Source organism: Phacochoerus africanus, chromosome 5 (genome assembly GCF_016906955.1).
Source record: "Phacochoerus africanus isolate WHEZ1 chromosome 5, ROS_Pafr_v1, whole genome shotgun sequence".
Classification (NCBI taxonomy): Eukaryota; Metazoa; Chordata; class Mammalia; order Artiodactyla; family Suidae; genus Phacochoerus; species Phacochoerus africanus.
Genome location: NC_062548.1, coordinates 123,640,443 through 123,660,538, shown reverse-complemented (window position 1 = coordinate 123,660,538; position 20,096 = coordinate 123,640,443). Strand labels below are relative to the sequence as shown.

Genomic DNA, 20,096 nt, shown 5'->3' with positions numbered 1-20,096 from the left:
TTTGTAAACTTTTCCTTCCTTAATGTATCTTTGCATAATCTTTACCATCTCCCTCTCCACCCTTCCTGTTTGACAGAAAAAAAAATTGCAGAAGTAAAGTGTTGGGTGAAGGGAGAAAAATGACAATGTTTTCTTTGCAGAACTCTTCACGGTTCTTAATTTCTTGGCTTATATAAATATAGCCGTGTGACTTACAAACTTACTTAACCTCTCTGAGCCTTGGTTTCCTCATCTTTAAAATGTAATACTAAACACACTTGTGGTTGCCAAGGGGGAGGGAGTGGGATTAACTGGGAGTTTGGGATAATATTCGGGATAGTAGATGCAAACTGTTGCATTTGGAGTGGATAAGCAATGAGATCCTGCTGTATAGCACAGAGAACTATATCTAGTCACTTATGATGGAACATCATGGAGGATAATGTGAGAAAAAGAATGAGTGTATATATATAGCACATTGTATGTCAGCTATGATAGAAAGACACTGTATGTCAACTGTAATAGAAAAACACTGTAAATCAACCATAATAGAAAAAATAAAAATCTTAAAAAAAAACATAGCATTAGGGAAAAGTTAATAAACTAAAAGATTTTTCTCTGTACCAAGAGCATGGCATTTTAATAGAGACCCTTTCCATTTGGAAAGCAGCAATTTATAGTATCTTAAAAATAAGTGAAAGTATTTCCAATGTCCAAAGCTAGTTCCAATTGCTCATAATTGGGCAATGGATTACAGGACACTGTAAAACATAGCACTTTATTTAACAACTAAGGCTGTTCCTAGAAATATATATATTTTATCCCCTGTCTTCTGAAAACTTGAGATAATGTAACAACATTTATCAATAGTAAGTTTTTCTAGAGAGACATGTAAAAGGATTCTATCCTGGCTGAGAAATCTGCCACTGCTAATTGTGGTCAAACCTTGTTCTAGAGATGCTGCAATAATGAAAGGACTGTGTTGACCATCCCTTAGAGACTTACACCGTTTAGGGTTAGCTAATGCCAAAGAATGGGGGACTAGGATATTCTGAGTTGTAGCCAGTATTACTACTGCCCTAATGGTTAAAATTGCTTTACAGCAGCAACCATGTAGGAAGTCTACTGGATTTGTTGACTAGATAAAAAATAACTTGTCTTATCACTTCTGAGCAACTGAACACTTTTGGTAGGCCTGACTAGTCTTGAAGTATTTGCTCTTAAATACTTAATGCAGCTTTGTGCTACTTTGCATTGAATTTGTAATCTGATATGGATCAAGGTTATAGAAAAAAAAGTAGGCTTCTGTCCATGTCATAGATGAGCACAAACAGCAGAAGTTCTCTCTTTTTTGATACTTCAGGGTTTGGAAAATATGTTTCTCACATACCTTTCTTAAAAAAAAAAAAAAGACCAAAAGATTACTAAAATTTAATCATTTAAGATTGGAGATAATTTAGTATTAATGTAATGATATTAGTTGTTGGAAGCAGAAGTGCATATCACCTAAATAATAGCTGTAAATTTGGTAACAATATAGAGAGAAAATGCCAAAATTTTCTCTTAAGTACACACACACACACACATTTTAGAACAATAATCTTGCTTATAGCTGCAAAAATATTAACAAAAACTCAGAGGTTAATCAACTAAAATTTTCTTATAATTAGTAACTTAAAATTAATTATTGGAATAACATAAAAAAGTAAAATCAGTAGCTCCTCATGTAGATACACAAATCAGTTTGAAGTTCACCTAGGAAATACTCTATTCATACTGATAATCAAAATATCCTTAAAATATCCAACTCAACAAAAATGTTCAAAGCACACAGAAGAACATAGTAAATCTTTTTTTATCATTTATTTATATATATGTTATTTTAAAATGAAAAAAAAATAAAGCCATATTCTGTCCCTAGATGAGAACATTGACGTTTTGGATGTTCGTTCTTTCTAAATTAATTTTTATTCACCAGGAATAATAAACATGACAACAAATTTGAAATATATATATATATAGTTAAAATCCTGACTTATTTTATATGCCATAAGTAATTCTAAATTAACATAAAATTAAATTTAAAAAGAGAAACTCCAAAGGAACCATAAAAAGAATTAAGTATATAGATACCTGATCTCGAGGTATATGAAGCCTTATATTCAAACAACACTGTAAACCACTGTATTTCCACTGTAATGGAAAAAATAAAAATCATTAAAAAATAAAAATAAAAACAAATAAAATAAAATGACAACCAAAATATCAATAATAACAATAAGATAAAGAAAATAATAAAAATGAAATTTAAATATTTTATTACAAAAATTATGTTTAGCAACATATCCAGCAGATAATCTACAAGCAAAAACCTGGGGAAATATTTGGAACAAATATTAACCTTAATAACTTAATATTTTATATATCCTTATAAATGAATATTAAGTTTATCAGATCACAATGGGGGAAAAACTGGAAATGAAGAACTAATTTTAAAATATCCAAAGTACTGATGAAAACAATTTTAATCCCACACAAAAAGTATAACAATTTTAAAGATACCATTCTTTGCCTATCTTATTAGTAGAGATTAAAAACTCCTGGCAGGGTAAAAATGTGAGCAAATAAAGACTCTTGTAAACCACCTAAACAAATTGAAAATATTTTATTTGGGGGCAAATTGATAATGTTCATATAAGGCCTTAAACTTTTTTAGATTATTGCCCTAGAAATTCCACCAGAAAAAAAAAATGTGTCCTGACAAATAATCAGAAATATGTACATGTTTGACTATTCCTGAAGAGCTAGGGAAAATCTAAATGCCCACAAAAAAAGTCATAGTTAAATAAACGATGAAATATCATATACTCCTATATTTAAGAATCATGGTTTAAATTTTTTTAAGAATGTGCCTAAGGAAAATGGCAAAAACAAAAGAGCATTCGTTGAAGCATTCTACCACACAGCATATTCGCATTAGATGGAAATAACGTATAGGAAAGCAATAGGAACTTTTATTTCTGTGAAATAGGATTATGAGGAATATTTATTTATTTATTTATTTATTTATTTATTTATTTATTTATTTTTCTTTTTGTTTTTTTAGGGCTGCGCCCATGGCATATGGAGGTTCCCAGGCTAGGGGTCCAATTGGAGCTATACCTGCTGGCCTATGCCACAGCCACAGCCACATCAGATCCAATCCAAGCCAGTTTGCAACCTACACCAACAGCTCATGGCAACCCAGATCCTTAACCCACTGAATGAGGCCAGGGATCAAACCGCAACCTCATGATTCCTAGTTGGATTCATTTCTGCTGCACCACAACGGGAACTCCAGGAATTTTATTTTTTATACCATCTATATGTTCTCAATATTTGTCTAGAACATAGACTTCTTAAAAAAGAAAATCTGAAAGTTAACAGCTTAAAATGTAACTGCTGTCTCTACATTTTAGAATTAGATTGAATTTGTATATCTTTATATAATAAAATAATAGGATTCCTGTATGTCAGAATTGGGCTTGTGATCATTTTAAAATAATTTCTGACAACTTAGAGGGTCCGTATTTTTCTGTAAGAATTAAATATATCTCACATATGAGCCAGTTGTGTAAGGATATTTTCTACATAATGATTTTCCCTTTTTTGGACTATTTCAGATCTCTCAGTGTTCTACCTGGATTCTGCATGGCAGAGAGGCAGAGAGCTGACCTTTGGAATGAAACAAGCTGGACTCAAACCTTGTTTCTGCCAGGTACCATTTCATTGCCAATAGGAAAATTGCTTATCCTTACCAAGTTTTTGTTTTCTTATAAGCAAAATTAGGATAATAACACCTACCACGTGGGATTATTTTAAGGATAACGTGAGATAATGTATGTGAAGGATATATTGCCAATGTTCAACAAATATGGGTCATTATTCTCACTTTTGACCTGAACAGGTCAAAACTGTGTAATTACACTACATTCAGCTTCAGTTATAATTACTACATAGTATAAATTTACCCATCAAGCCTTTGGCGATGCCCCAGGATAAGGCATAGCAGCTGTTTGGGCTGCATGAGCTTCATACTTTGTGGTGCCAACTTAGTTGAAAATTTTGTTTTGTTTTGTGTGGGCCTGTTCCAAGCTGGTGGGAATCATGGATGAGAGCAGGCTACCTTATTCTGTAGACCAATCATTGGATGTGGGATCTAGGGAATTTCATGTTGCAGATGGGGTACTGATAAGTTGGGCCGTTACTGTTGAGGGAAAAATACTGTAGTGAGCAATATTGTGTAAGTACAAATACTTTTTTAAAAAGAGCTATGTTAAAGTAGAGTGGATATACATTTAATGTATACAGTTTGATGAGTTTGGATATACGCAAACCCATGATACCTCACCACTATCAAGGGTTTAGACATATCAAGAATTAAAATTGAGATCTAGAAGGAGTATCTGCACTCCCGTGTTCATTGCAGCATTATTCACAAGAGCCAAGATATATATGAATATATACATGTAAAGAATATATATATGAAAGGAATATATATAAAGAATCCTTAAATATTAAGAATCTTTAAAAAGAGAAGGAAATCCTGTCATTTGTGACAACATGATGGAACCCGGAGGACACAACGCTAAGTGAAACAAGCTAGTTGCAGAAGGACAAATATTGTATGATTACACTTAATGCAATGTAGCTACACCAGTCAAACTCATAGAAGCAGAGAATATAATAGTGGTCCCCAGGGAGGTGGGGAAACATGGAGTCGTTCACTGGGTATCAAGCTCTAGGTATTCTAGATGAGTAAGTTCTAGAGATCCACTGTACAACGCAGTGCCTGCAGTTAACAACACTTATGGTATTATGAACCTCAAGGTCAAATCCTTTCTAAGAGCAAAGCTCTATTGCTTAAAGAAGAGGATTTCTTGATGCACTTAAATGCTGGCTTCAAAGGAGAATCTAAGGAGGGGTGCGGCAGCACGTGGTCTCTCCACAGAGAGGCAGCACTGTGCTGGGGGCAACCGAAGAGAGAAAGGAATAAGGAACCTCAGGGAAAGAGGAGTCGCTGTCTTTCTTTAAGTCGGCGTGTAACTGGAAACCGCCTCCAGCCAAGGTCAGGGTCAAGAGTAATAGAATCCTGGCAAAATGTGCTAGTTTATCTTCCCCCAATGAACGCCTGCCAAACAATATACACAGTGTCGCACAGCGCCAGAGAGTGTCTGAGGCATCTCTAGAGTATTTATGAGGACTTCTGTTTTGAAGATAGTTTCTTAGGTAACAGAATGAAAACATGTATGGATGAGCTCCCATTTATCAGTGCTGTGGCCTCCTGTAAAAATTAAACAGCAAGAATTGTGACATTTTCTCCTGAGCAAAGCAAGTTCTTCAAAGGGACGAATGGGATGGAGGGGTCCTTTGCAAGACGGTGTATGCCTGACCGACTCAGCAAAAGGCTGGGAACGTGCATTAGTTACTAAGAGGTCCTGGCCCAAAGTTTCTAAGAGAAGAGGCGATAGCAGCCTTAGGCTTGGGTCAAGCTGCCTAGTATGGCTCATGGAGCCCCCTGGCTGGGAAGTGAGTGCTGTTTTCCTTCTTTATTCTAATCACCTCCAATGTCCCTGTGTTTCTCAAACTTCATTCAGCTGCTCTGATGGCTGGAAGCTGTTAGACTAGAAATTCTAGGTGGTGGTTAGGCTTGAAAACATTTGCTTTTTAAAACAGCCCCATTGTCAGCTGGTCCCCTGTTCCAGAGACTGATTTTGGTCTGCAGGGAATCACCAGGAGATGACCTAGGAACCAGGGAGAATGCTGACAGCTGACTGAGAGCGACCTAGAACACGGGGACTCTGATGTGGGCAAGCAGGAGGTGGAGTCGGGATGTGCCAAAGGAGGCACTTCCTGGGTGACTGGAAATAATTATTTACAACAGAATGTTTTCTACTAAAATGATCCCTCTCAAAGTCACCCATTTTAATATTTAAGAGCATATATATTTATTATAAAATAATATATCTTTAATTGCTCTCATAGAATTATAAGTAGAAAGATTTTACCTCAAAAAATATTAAAATCCAATTTAATTCCAAAATGTAGAGATAATAGTCACATTTTAGACTGTTTTCGGGATTTTTTTAAAAAAGAAATGCATGTTCTAGACAAAGAAATAAAGCATATAAATAGTATTGGAAAGTAATCACTCATAATCCCACCTCCCAGAAATAAAAGTTGTTGTTATTTTCCTGTATACTTGTTGGTCTCATATAAACGTCCCTCTTGATGAAATGCTTTAATAAGATGGTACATTAATCCTTTTGTCTCTGCCTTTTTCACCAGTCACATTCTCAAATTTTCAGAAAACATCTTTCTTAAATCCAGTAATAGATTGCCTTTTGCTAATATTCCATAATATTGTGGGTAGCCATGAAACAAGTAAATAAATAAATAGCTTTGAGGCTCCTGACCTAGTTAGTTAAGTGGTAATTCCCAGAGATTTAATGGCCATTCTGAAAATGTAAAACATGAGTTTTAGTACAACTGAAATATTTTCTCTGGACAGAAGACCCAAAGGCCAGGAGAACTAATCTACTATTTACTCCCACCCAACCTTAGGCCAGGCTTGCTTAGACACCTTTGTAAATGGTCCACAAGGCAAATACTCATGAGGGCTCAGTCTTATATAATAAACCAGCAGGCCAGGTAATATGGAAGAAGGGAGATTGCAGTTAGGTTTGAGGTTAACAGTTACGAATTTGCTGCGTGATTCTGTCGCCATGCTCTGGGTTTAGTATTTGAACCTGCTCAGACGTTCCACGTCAGCTCTGAGGGACCTGCTCACTGAAAGTCCACATTTGGAAGCCATTTGCTTTTACAAAATGTTTACTCTTCCAGCCCCTGACAGGTATTGTTACTGGAGTCATTACTGACAGAGTACAGATAGAAGAGGGTTTCAGAGAACCAACATGTGGAAAAAGAGTGTATATGAGGGGGCAGAGACAGAAAACAAGTGCACATCTGCCACTAGTGCTATTTCACCTATTCTGAAAACACGGGCTTTCTCATCACATCACATCCCATAAACTGAGAGTTTTAAAAAGAAACCCCCATAGACAGTATTGTTTCCTCAATAAAGATAACGATTCTTTTTTAAAAAACTTTTGTGGGTAATTCTCCAACTATAACATACTTCCAGTTGCCAGAAATAATCCCAAACTGATTATTGGTTTGCAGAATGTTCATGGTGTGTGTGTCTTGAAGAATTATCTAATGAGGGGATTGCAGTGAGTAATAAGAACTAAACTAATCTTCAGGGGTTCTAAGTTAGGTGACACACCTCATCTTATCCTAACCTTATTGGATGACGCTTTTCGTTTGCAGAATCAGGACAAGCTGGGCCCATGTGCATAAATCTCTGTTGTTTGTTCTTTCTTTTTTGTGGGGGGGGGGGCACCCTAGCAGCATGTGGAAGCTTTCATACCAGGGATCGAACCTGTGCCACAGCAGTGACCAGAGCCACAGCCTATCCCTAACCGCTGAGCCACCGGGGAACTCCAAAATTATTTATTTCACTCTTTTTTCTATAGTTATAAAAGGAATTCTTGCTCAGCATAAAAAAATGGAAATGTATTAAAAATTTATATTCCACACATAAAGTAAAAACTATGAACATTTTGATATTTTTCATCTGTGTGGCTACTTTGAGATAATTTACTTAATCCATGCTTCATTAAGGTTTTGTTTGTTTGTTTGTTTTGGGTTTTTTTGTTTTTTGTCTTTATAGGGCCGCACCCACGGCATATGGAGGTTTCCAATCTAGGGGTCAAATCATAGCTACAGCTGCTGGCCACATCCATAGCAACGCCAGATCTGAGCCGAGTCTGTGACCTACACCACAGCTCATGACAACACCAGAGCCTTAACCCACTGAGCGAGGCCAGGGATCAAACCCGAAACCTCATAGTTCCTAGTCAGATTTGTTTCCACTTCACCAGGACGGGAACTCCCATTAAGGTGTTTTGATTATGAGACTGGATTATGTACTGAGAAGAAAATCAAACAATGATTTCTATTTTATTTATTTATTTTTTTCTTTGGTCTTTTGTCCTTTTAGGGCTGGCTGCACCCATGGCATATGGAGGTTCCCAGGCTAGGGGTCTAATTGGAGCTGTTGCCACTGGCCTATGCCAGAGACACAGCAATGCCAGATCAGAGCCGAGTCTGTGACCTACACCACAGCTCATGACAACACTGGAGCCTTAACCCACTGTGTGAGGCCGGGGATCAATCCCACAACCTCATGGTTCCTAGTCAGATTTGTTTCCACTGCACCACGATGGGAACTCCAGTGATTTTTAAAAAAATAAATTCTCCTTTTATTTGTACCACCTAAGTAGACCTCTGTAGAGATATCACTTAAGGTTTTTAAAAAAATTAACATAAAGTAAAATTTTCATTTGAGTGTATACATTTCTATAGTTTTGCCATATGTACATATTTGTGTAGCCATCACTACAGTCAAGATACAGGACTCCTCCATCCACTCTTCTGTGCTGCTGCTTTTCGGTCATACCCTCGCTCATGTCTAATCTCTGGCAGCTACTTAGTTGTTCTCAGTCACTATAGTTTTGGCTTTTCTAGAAAGTCACATAGATGGAATCGTACAATATGTGAACTTTGAAACTATCTTCAACTCATCAAAGTACTTTGAAATTCTTCCAATGTGTTGTGTGCATCAGTAGTTCATTCTTTTTGATTAATTTATTTGATGAGCAATATTCCATTGTATGGATATATTATAGCGTGTTATCCATTCTCCATGAAGGACATCTGGGTGTTTCCAGATTTCTGGGATTATGGAGAGAATTGCTGCAAACATTTATATGCAGATCTTAATGTGACATAAATTGTCAATTGCCCAGTGTAAATGCCCTGGATTAAGCTTGCTGGTTTGTACAAGTTCATAAGAAACTGCTAAGTTTTGTCCAGAGTATTTTGGACAATGTTGTATTCCCGTAGCAAGAGTTGCTCCTCATACTTGTCAGCACTTGGTACTGTTGGGTGTTTTTTCTTTAATATTATTTCAGATAGTCCAATAGATATACGTACCTCATCTTAGTTTTAATTTGGATTTCATTAATGGCTCATGATGATGAGTAGATTTTCACATTTATTTCCCCTTGATATAATCTATTTTGTGAAGTCTTTTGCCCATTTTTTAGTTGGGTTGTTTGTTACTGTTGAGTTTTAAGAGTTCTTTACGTACTCTGGATGTAAGTCATCAGCTGGATATATGATTTCCACGTATTTTCTCCCAGTGTGTGTGGCTTCATGATTCATTCTCTTAACAGTCTTTCCCGGGACAAAAGTGTTACTTTTCATAAAGTCCAATTCGATCAACAGTTTCTTTTATTGATCTTTTTATATTGTCTAAAAGATTATCACCCAACACTAAGTCTCTCAAATTTTTGCTTATAGTTTCATTTGAAAGTTTCATAGATGTATATTTTATATTTATCCATGGTTCATTTTGAGTTAACTTTTGTATAAAAATTATGTCGAGGGTTTTTTTTTTTTGCACATGGATGTTAATTGTTCTAATACCATTCATTGAAAATGTGATCTTTCTTCACTCAATTGGGTTTTTTTTTTTTTGTCTTGGACAAAAATTGACTGAACCTTATTGATGTGGGTCTATTTCTGGACTTTTTATTCTATTCTACTGATTTATAAGTCTATGCTTTTATTATTTTACAATATTGTAGCCTTGAAGTAAATCTTATAATTGGAAAACGTGAATACTCCAACTTTATTCTCCTTTTATTTATTTTGGTTATACTGATTCTTGTGCCTTACCATGTAAATTTGAGAATCAGCTTGGCTATACAGAAAAGTATTTTTTGTTTGAAATAGTTGTAATTTGAGGAGAACTGATGACTGTACTGGGTCTTCCAGTCCATGAATACAAATGTCTTCCAACTTTTTCTTCTTTTTTTATTATTCTTAGAATTTTTATTTTTATATCAGAGAATAGTTGATTACAGTGTTGTGTTAGTTGATCTTTGATTTCCTTCATTGGTGTTTCACAGTTTTCAGCATGTAGATCATACACATGTGAAAGTTCTGTTAGGGTTATACCTACTTTTTTTGTGAGAGGGAGCTATTATAAATGGTATTGTATTTTTTATTTTGTATTCTAATTATCCATTGATAGTACACAGGAACAAGATTCATTTTTTGCATGTTGTCCTTGTTCTGTGACTTATCATACCAACCTGTTAGTTCTAACAACCAGTTTTTTTTGTTTTTGTTCTTGTATATTCCTTGGGACTATCTTTGTAGAAAATTACATTTCCTGGAGTTCCCGTCGTGGCGCAGTGGTTAACGAATCTGACTAGGAACCATGAGGTTGAGGGTTCGGTCCCTGCCCTTGCTCAGTGGGTTAACGATCCGGCGTTGCCGCGAGCTGTGGTGTAGGTTGCAGACGCGGCTCGGATCCCGCGTTGCTGTGGCTCTGGCGTAGGCCGGTGGCTACAGCTCCGATTGGACCCCTAGCCTGGGAACCTCCATATGCCGCAGGAGCGGCCCAAGAAATGGCAAAAAGACAAAAAAATAAAATAAAATAATAAAAGAAGTTATACAATTAAAAAAATTACATTTCCTTTTTTTTTTTTGACTTATTGCACTGATTAAGATTTCCAGTACTATTTTCAATACAAATGGTGAGAGTAAGCATCCCTGACTTGCTTCCTTCTAGTTTTATTGGGGAAATCATTCAGTAATTCAAAGTGAGTTTTGCAGCTAACATCATTTTGTAGATAAGAAGGAGATTATATGGAGTTTCAAGCAACAACTAGGATTTTTATTTCTTCTGAAAGTTATCTTTAAATGGTTTCAGAAGTAAAACAATGAGTGGCACTTGTACAGACATTTCAACAAGAATCACAGCTAAGTTCATACATGTGCCTGCAAGAACAACTGTTATCACTGCTACCCTTCCTACAACAGTTATAAGATGTCATGAATTTTAAGATGCATTCTGATTTTTAAAATGTTAAAAAGTGAAAAATGTGTATCTTGGAGCTGGTAATATGTAGCATTTTTTATAACATGCTTTTAGAAAATTTACCCTATTTCATGAGCAATTTCTCAGGTCATAAAAATTATTCACAGGCATATAACTTTAATAGTGTCTAATATTTCATCATAAGGGTCTGTCAGAACTGATTTAATCAGTATAATGTATTAATATTTTATTTTGTTTCTAATTTTTACAATTACGTATGATAAAATGAGCGTTCTTAGCAAAGCACTTTGCATTTATAATTATATGGCTAGAAATGGAGTTGGTCAAAAGATAATATGTTGAATTTTTAAGCTTCTTGTCTTTCCAAGAGTATGCTTTTATACCTAGAGAAAGCAGAATGATTCCTGAGGAAATGTATCAATGCTAAAAATATAAACATGTATTCTAAGGAGAACTTTAGTTTCCACATCATGAAATACAAATAAAATTTAAGTGATCAGATTTTCTTGTTCATCTGCACAAGAATAGAGTACAGGCTGGGGATTATTCTGTTTTCCCATAAAGTTTACTGGTAAGATGAGAAAAAATCAATTTCAAAACAATCCTCTTTTAACATATCTCCACTGAAGGACTGTTGCCACAAATTGTAGGCTCAAATGGAATGTTTACTGGATAAAGCATAAGGAATTTTATGTGACACAGAGCAAAGAATTTAATAGGAATAAAACACAAATTTTGCATGGTAAAATATTGTAAAAATTTTATTTCTACTCAAATTTGTAAACCAAAGTATTCCATTAACTCCATTTCGTCACTATATGGGTAACTACGGGAAAGTTTGTTAACGTGCCTTGGATAGGAATATAAGTTGTATTGGAGTTAAAACAAATATGTGTTGCAATACAATTTGCTCCAATGTTTAGCTTAGCTTAGAAACAGAAAATGTTAACACAGTAATTTCAAACTGTTGATACTGGTTTGTATTTTGGGGGCCAGCACTGAAATTGATATAAACAAAAAGTACTTACGTTGGACTTCTAATTCATTCTGTCTTGTGGTTCAAGCTGCTGGCTGTTTGAATGAGGAAGTAAGAGAGAAGAGATTAGGGATAAGTGACAGCCACATGTATGCATGTCTTAGTAAGTGTAATTATAAATTACATAGAAATTGAATAATGTTACACATTTTTAGAAAGGGAAATGTACACAGATGCTATATGGTATTGTAGAGAAAGCCTGGGATTGAGTTAGGAATCTGACACTTGCAAACTGTCTGACCTCACATGGTTTCATCCATGATGCAGGGGTCTCTGATGGATTAGCAATTTGTTCAAATCAGTAGATAATTAATGGGAAGGTTTCTACTTTGAAGTCTTTTGTAACATTATAGACAAGTGATTTATTATTAATGAAGGGCAAAATATTCTGCTTTACTACTTAACAGTGTGACCTTGAGCAAATAATTTAACTTTACAAGTTTTTTTTTTACCTGAAATATTAATATTTACCCCATAAAGTTGTTTTAAGGGTGAAATGAAATAATTTTGTGAAAGGTGTGTCATAAGGAAACAAGATTAGGACACTTTCAGATTCATTTTCATTAAAGGTACCCTTTATTTAGTTGGCATAGGGTAGTGATTTGCAAATGTTGGCCAAGCTCCTCTCCATAGCAGTGGAGGAGGGCATTTATCAGCTTAGGCTTTACAAAGATGACCAAAGGATGATTTGAATTCGATTATGGAGAATGTCCCAAGAATCAGGAAAGCAATCTTTATAGGGAAAAATAATACATATGTACCAAATTTCTAGATATTATTCAGCTGTCTCTAGGCCATAGGGTGACGTTAATAACCAATCCCTCATACCAAGCAGAAAAGAAGTTTTTGCAGAAAGGCTTCAGTCGTGGTTACATACTAATTCTCATGCAGATTTTGTCTCTCTACTGCTGAGTTCTTCTTTAACATCTAAGGGTAGTCATGCTTTTCCATGATAGTTGCTTTATTGTTCATGAGTATTCTTATTCTTCTGGATGATTTCATTTGAACTGATTGATCAGTTGGCCTGTTGTCCAAAATTCTGTTTTTAATCATGCAATCATGCTGTGTTAATTTTTTTCCTTTGGCTTTTTAGGGCTACTCAGAGCATATGGAAATTCCCAGGCCAGGGGTTGAATTGGAGCTACAGCCTCTAGCCTACACCACAGCCACAGCAATGTGGGATCCGAACCGTGTCTGTGACCTACACCATAGCTCAGGGCAACTCCAGATCCGTAACCCACTGAGTGAGGCCAGGGATCAAACCCATATCCTCATGGATCCTAGTTGGGTTTGTTAACCGCTGAGCCAAGAAGGGAAGTCCCTATGCTAATTCTTTCACTTCTATTTCTAAAAATTTCTCTGTTCCCTTTCTGGTACATGACCCTCACAGAACCTTCAAGTGCAAGTGATACAATATGTTTCACTCATGCAGCAATGCTGCAGGTGTATTTGAATGGCCCAGCTGGCTAAGGAAGCCAGGGTTTCATTGGCCTCCGTGCGTTTTGGTTAGAAGAAAAGAAGAGGTCTCAGGACCCTCTAGGACCCTCTCAACTCCAAAGCCTTCCACCCGAGGGTTATGTCTAATGTGATAAAATCAAATAAATGCTCCTTTAGTTGTATTTCCTTATCACCCCATTTAACCCTTTAATCTCCCTGTGCACATGGCTTCAAAAGCACTTTGGAAATTAAAATTCAGTAGACAAATATGAATTGCACTGTGATTTTAGTTTGAAATTAGACCCTATCTCTGCTGCATCTAAGACCTTAAGACAAAAGGTGCCATCTCCATTCTTAAGGAAGGTGTGAAGCAACCTAAGCAGGACTCCATGTGGGTTGCGTAAGAATGTTATCCTGTGGACATGTCCTAAGTCCTGCCCCAAGAGGCCACCTGGAGGATGAGGAGGCTTAGTCCACAGGGTTTTATTGCAGATGCCCTGAGACCAAAGAGTGATTCTTAATGTTCAGCCAGAGTGAACTGCCAGGAGAGATCACCTGTGATGGGGGGGGGGAGGTGTTCTCCAAAGAACTCACAGAAGCATCCAGAAGAGATGGAACCCAGAGAGTACTGGCAGCTCATCCAAGGAGACCAGTCAAATAAGGCCTTTTCTTCCCCATGCACATCTCCACTCTCCATTTCTAGAGGAATCAAAAGCCTTGGTTCTCAAGCTAAGGGAGGAAGCTGACAACGCAAAACAGCGAAATAGATAAGGAACCCGCCACACCCCCCTTTTTCACCGAAGACCCTGCTGGAGGAAGGAGAGATTTTGATTTTAAATGAAATGAAGTATTTTGATTACTGTGTATGATATTTTTAATTAATGAAATATTATTGTTTTGTGACTAGCAAAAAACAAAGAAAATTTCACTAATAGCAAGTGACCAGAAAAGTCATGGGCTGTGTCCTTTTTCAGGAATGGTATGAGAAAGAATTCACCCTGTAGAGCAGGTATGACCGGGCTGTGGGTGAGCAGGGGAAACAAGGTGGTTTTCTGACCCCGTAAGCTCCTGACCCACTGATACAAAGCAGTGCCTTAAGCACCAGGAGCTGTAAAAGATAAGCAATGCCAAGGATATTGGTGCAAATGCTCCCATCTTCTTTCTCCCCCAGGCACAGCTCTCACAAACCTAAGCACAATGGTTACCAGCAAGCAGGACTGGTTAGGAGCAAGCCGAGGTAGATAATCTGCGGATGATACTTCAGCAAATGAGGGCCAGGCAATAAACCTATCGCAAGCACCTCCAGGAATGCCGCGTCCTGTTCTCATTTGATTTTTTTAAAGACTGTTTGTTGGCCTCAGAAATGATTTCTTTTGAAATGATTTCACAAATACCAAGGGCAAGACCTCATTTAGATGGAGAAAAAACTTCCCAAAGCCCAATGGAACATTCCTCTCAGGGCTGTGATTTCTGCTGAAGAAAGGGAGGTGTCTGAGATAAGCAGAGCAGACTGTGTTGGAAGAAAACAAACGTATTTGTTGTTCCCCTGGTGCATATATTTCCTAATATAGTCCTGGACCTTGAGAACTCTGGCTGCCCCTGCCCTGGCAGAGAAACTCAGAGCGCTGTCCTGTGGAACCCAGAGGCCTGTGCCCAGTGAGAAGGATGGTCCTGGATGGCCTGGCACAGGGGTGGCACTTCTCCAGGTCCAGGGGATGAGGGCAGTACACTCTCACATCCCTGCAGAGGTTGAACTGAATCAACGCCCACCTCACTTCTGACTGGGTCCCCTGGGCCTCCAAAGAGGGAAAGCTCACTGTGTTCAGATGCATTCCTAAAGAGTACCGTCCACCTAATTTAACTGTAGGCACTGGGATGTGTTCAGCATTCACGGACCGCCTGCCAAATCAGAGGCTTTGCTGGGCACTGGGAATAAAAGAAAAATAAAAACAACCTGTAGTGTTAACAAAAGCAGAGAGGTGACAACAATAAAATTGGGCATTATAGAGAATTATTTCTATTGGAGTGTAGTTCATTTACAATGTTGCAGTGACTCAGTTATACACACACCTACATATATATATTCTTTTTCACATTATTTTTGATTGTAGTTTATTATAAGATATTGAATATAGTTTCCTGTGCTATATATATAGCAGGACCTTGTTTATCAATTGTAGAGAATTTAATTATAATAGTAAAACAGATTAAAAATGGGTCTGCTTTGTATTGTCATGATATACCAGCAATTCTAAGTAACAGTGGTGACAAAATACCTCTCCCTGAAAAAAATATTTAGTTGCTCTAAATTTTAAACAATTTTTGCAACTACCATAGGATTTTAATTATCTTCGTATAGTACATATAAAAGTATATATTTACAATTTATTGTTTATTCATAAATATATACTACATAATGTAAAACTTTATATATTTCTATAACTGTTTATATTATATATTATATTACACATAGTATGTAAATATTTATTATAAAAATTTTAAATATATACTTAATATAAGTAATATAAAATCCCACATATGTATATATATTTGTAAGCTTCAAATGTATACATTTTTATCACTTTTCCTTTAATGAGCATTTTACATACATTAATTCAGAGAACTCCCTTGACACACATATGTTCAGCTACATGTATTTCTTTAGAAAATAGATGCTTAATGGTTCAGAATTGTTGGCATTCATTTGTGTCAAGCCTCTGTGTTTAATAGTAGATTTTAAATAATAATGACAATGAGTTTTGAAGACAAAGAAACAGTGATTTTTATTTATTTTAAAATGTTTAAATCAAAGACTTCAAGTTCAGGCTATAAGGTGAGATGTGATCTTTTTGTTAGGCAAGTCACAGCTTGGTTCATACATTAATATTTTACTAAATGTGAATGATTCAGATTGAAATTTATTCTCTAAAGTTGTTGATTCTGGAGTTCCCATCATGGCTCAGCGGAAATGAACCTGACTAGTACCCATGAGGACATAGGTTTGATCCCTGGCCTTGCTGGGATCTGGCATTGCTGTGGCTGTGGTGCAAGCTGGCAGTTGTAGCTCCAATTCAGCCCCTAGCCTGGGAACCTCCATAGGCTGTGGGTGAGGCCCTAAAAACACCAAAAAAAAAGTTGTTAATTCTTACAAAACTAAAGAATAACTCAATAAAATAAAACATTACATTAGTGGTATGACATTATTGTTATGCCTTTTCATCTCTTTTTTGTTAAAACTCTTTTGGATAATTATTACATAATTTTTAAGTTATAATCAAAGAATCAAAGTTCAAATGGTTAGGTAAATTTAATAACTATTAAATAGTTACACTTTTTTCACTTTTGAACTATTTAACTTTATTTTCATGAATATTGTTATATACACAAATAACATTTGTCATTGTCTAGTATTTTTCTGCCCTTATTATTTGTTTTATTCTCTGGCTATCAATGAAAATAATTTTGCCACATAGAGGTAATGAGTGTAAAAAGTGATCTTCTTTCTCAAATACAGTACATATGCCACTGACCACAATATTACTGGCAATGACAAATAGTTACCAAGCGGCTACTATGTGCCAGGCACTATTCTAGGGCTATGGATACAACAGTGAACAAAACTGAAAAAATATCTGTCTTTGTTAAGTTTATTATTTAGCAAAAAAATGAAAAATATATAAAGCAGCAAAGTAAATTATATAATATGTTAGGAAGTGGTATATGTTCTGAAAAATGAATAAAACAGAGAAAGGGAATAAGTATCTGCTTTGGGATGGGCTATGATTTTATTTTATTATTATTAAAGTATAGTTGATTTATAGTGTTGCACCAGTTAATTTCTACTGTATAGCATAGTGACCCAGCTATATACATATATCTGTGTGTGTATATATATATTTTCTTCTTCTCATACATCCATCATGTTCTACCCCAAGAGATTGGATATAGTTCCCTGTGTTGTACAGTCAGACCTCATTGCTTATCCATTTTAAATGTAATAGTTTTCATCTACCAACCCCAAACTCCCTATCCATCCCACTCCTTCCCCTCTGTAACCATAAGTCTGTTCTCTATGTCTGTAAGTATGTTTGTTTTGTAGATAGGTTCATTTGTGCCATATTTTAGATTCCACATATAAGTGATATCATACTGTAGTTGTCTTTCTCCTTCTGACTTACTTCACTTAGTATGAGAATCTTATTTGCATCCATGCTGCTGCAAATGCCATTATATCATTCTTTTTTATGGCTGAGTAGTATTCCATTGTATATATGCACCACAGTGCTGCAAGCAAAAGACACAGACTGGCTGAATGGGTACAAAAACAAGACCCACATATGTGCTATTTACAAGAGACTCACATCAGACCCAAGGACACATACAGACTGAAAGTGAGGGGATGGAAGAAGGTATTACATGCAAATGGAAGTCAAGGGAAAGCTGGTGTAGCAATTCACGTACCAAATAAAATAAAATTTAAAATAAAGATAGTCACAAGAGACAAAGGACAGTAAATAATCATCAAATGGTCAATCCAAGAAGAAGATACAACAATTATAAATACATATGCACCCAACATAGTAGCAGCACAATATGATTTTAAATAAGTTGGTTGGAGTAGACCTCAATGATAAGCTATCATCTCAGCTAAGACTTGAAGGGATTGAATACATTCTTATCCTCAAGGAGTTCATGGGACAGCACCTTATATGTCAAATCATTTAATGATCTCACCATTGTTGCAGCGGTGACAAAGTAATTGAGGTCCATGGACATGACTTAGTTAAATAAAACTTAGTCCTATTTAATATCATCTCACTTTTTTAACTAGAAAACTTAAAACTGTTTATATTTGAGAAAGTTTCAATAATAAGGGCCCATGATGAATAACAATAAATCATTTACTGGAAAAAATATACAATGAATACCTGCTCTATGGAACACTTTTTTTTTTTTTTTTTTGCTTTTTAGGGTCACACTCATGGCATATGGAAGTTCCCAGGCTAGGGGTCAAATTGGAGCTGTAGCCACCAGCCTACACCATAGCCACAGCAACACAGGATCCGCGCCATGTCTGTGACCTATGCCACAGCTCACAGCAATGCCGGATCCTTAACCCACTGAGCGAGGCCAGGGATCAAACCCTCATCTTCATGGATACTAGTTGAATTCATTTCCACCGAGCCATGACTGAAACTCCACATAGAACATATTTTGAAAAGTATTGTTTGTATCTAATCTGAGCAAAATTCAGTCTTTGTTTCCAAACAGTCAAACAAAGTGTTAAACTTTATGATGCTGAAGAGGAAGCACTATAAACTCTACAAAAGCACTAAGGCTCTATGAGAAATTGAGGAATTATGCAAGGTTAAACCTGGCAGCATAATACCAGAGAAGTCCTTTATCATGGGACAGCACCTTATATGTCAAATCATTTAATGATCTCACCATTGTGGCAGCGGTGACAAAGTAATTGAGGTCCATGGACATGACTTAGTTAAATAAAACTTAGTCCTATTTAATATCATCTCACTTTTTTTAACTAGAAAACTTAAAACTGTATTTATCAGACAATGGCATTTAAATTGATTTTGAAACATACCAAGGATTGGAATAAACAGAAATAGATCCTGTGGTGATTCCATCTGAGCTAAGACACAGAGGTTGGAACCTGTGGGAAGTTGGAGCACTTGGCTGTGGATTCCTGGATGAGAGGGAGACATGCAAGTGATGAAGAAGATTTGGGAGAAATCAAGGGCTCTTGCCGGATTGCTGATGTTAGGACTGGAAAAGGTAGATTCAGTCAAAACAGTGGAGGATTGTTGGTGTGGTTTACTACAAGCAGACATAGGTTTCTCTCATGATGAAAGCCAACGGGTGGCCATGCTTGAGGCTGGCTGAACTAGGCTATGATTAAGGGCCAGAGTATTTAAGGGGCCAAGAACCAATGAGTGTGTGACAGGAATCATCAATGTGAGGTTGAAGTCAGTGAAGAGGAACACGGGGGATAGGCAGGGAAGAAGAGTGTTTTTGACACTAATGTCTGTGAGAAAAGTGGAAACATATCCCAATATTAGTATGAGAGTGGTGAGGGTGGAGGAATATATAATTGATGGCTCCTTATTAAATAAGACTAGAGACTATTTATTTACAAGTGCATGGATTTCCTGTTGTGTCTTAGCAGTAATGAACCCCAGTAGTATTCATGAGGATGCAGGTTCAATCCCTAGCCTCACTCAGTGGGTTAAGGATCCAGCATTGCTGTGAGCTGTGGTGTAGGTCACAGATGTGGCTAGGATCTGGTGTTGCTGTGGCTGTGGTATAGGCTGGCCACTGTAGCTCTTTCACCCCCTAGCCTGGGAGCTTCTATATGCTATGGGCGTGCCCCCCCCAAAAAAGTGCAAAGTTGGCAAAGTGTTCGATTTCCTTAATGTTTAGATGCCTCATTAATATTTCTAGACTCTAGCAAAATAGAGCGTTAAAATAATCCAGGTTCAGTTTAAAGAAAATTGTCATATTATGAGAAAAAAATAGGATTACCCAGCAATGAAATTGAAAATAGAGATACTAGTTGGCATGAGCAGCAATTTCAAGGATGTAGTTGAAGGAGAATTCTCTTCAAAGTGCCAG

The 20,096-nt window shown here is 36.5% G+C and overlaps 1 long non-coding RNA gene across 1 annotated transcript; it reads right to left on the bottom strand.

Annotated features, from left to right (window-relative positions):
• Positions 1-2,107: 2,107 nt before the first annotated feature.
• Positions 2,108-14,310, bottom strand: LOC125126882 (uncharacterized). Its single transcript, XR_007134818.1, has 3 exons — positions 14,061-14,310; positions 12,022-12,064; positions 2,108-2,172 (listed from the first exon to the last, which is right to left on the bottom strand). It is a non-coding gene; the product is annotated as an uncharacterized LOC125126882 (long non-coding RNA).
• Positions 14,311-20,096: the final 5,786 nt, after the last annotated feature.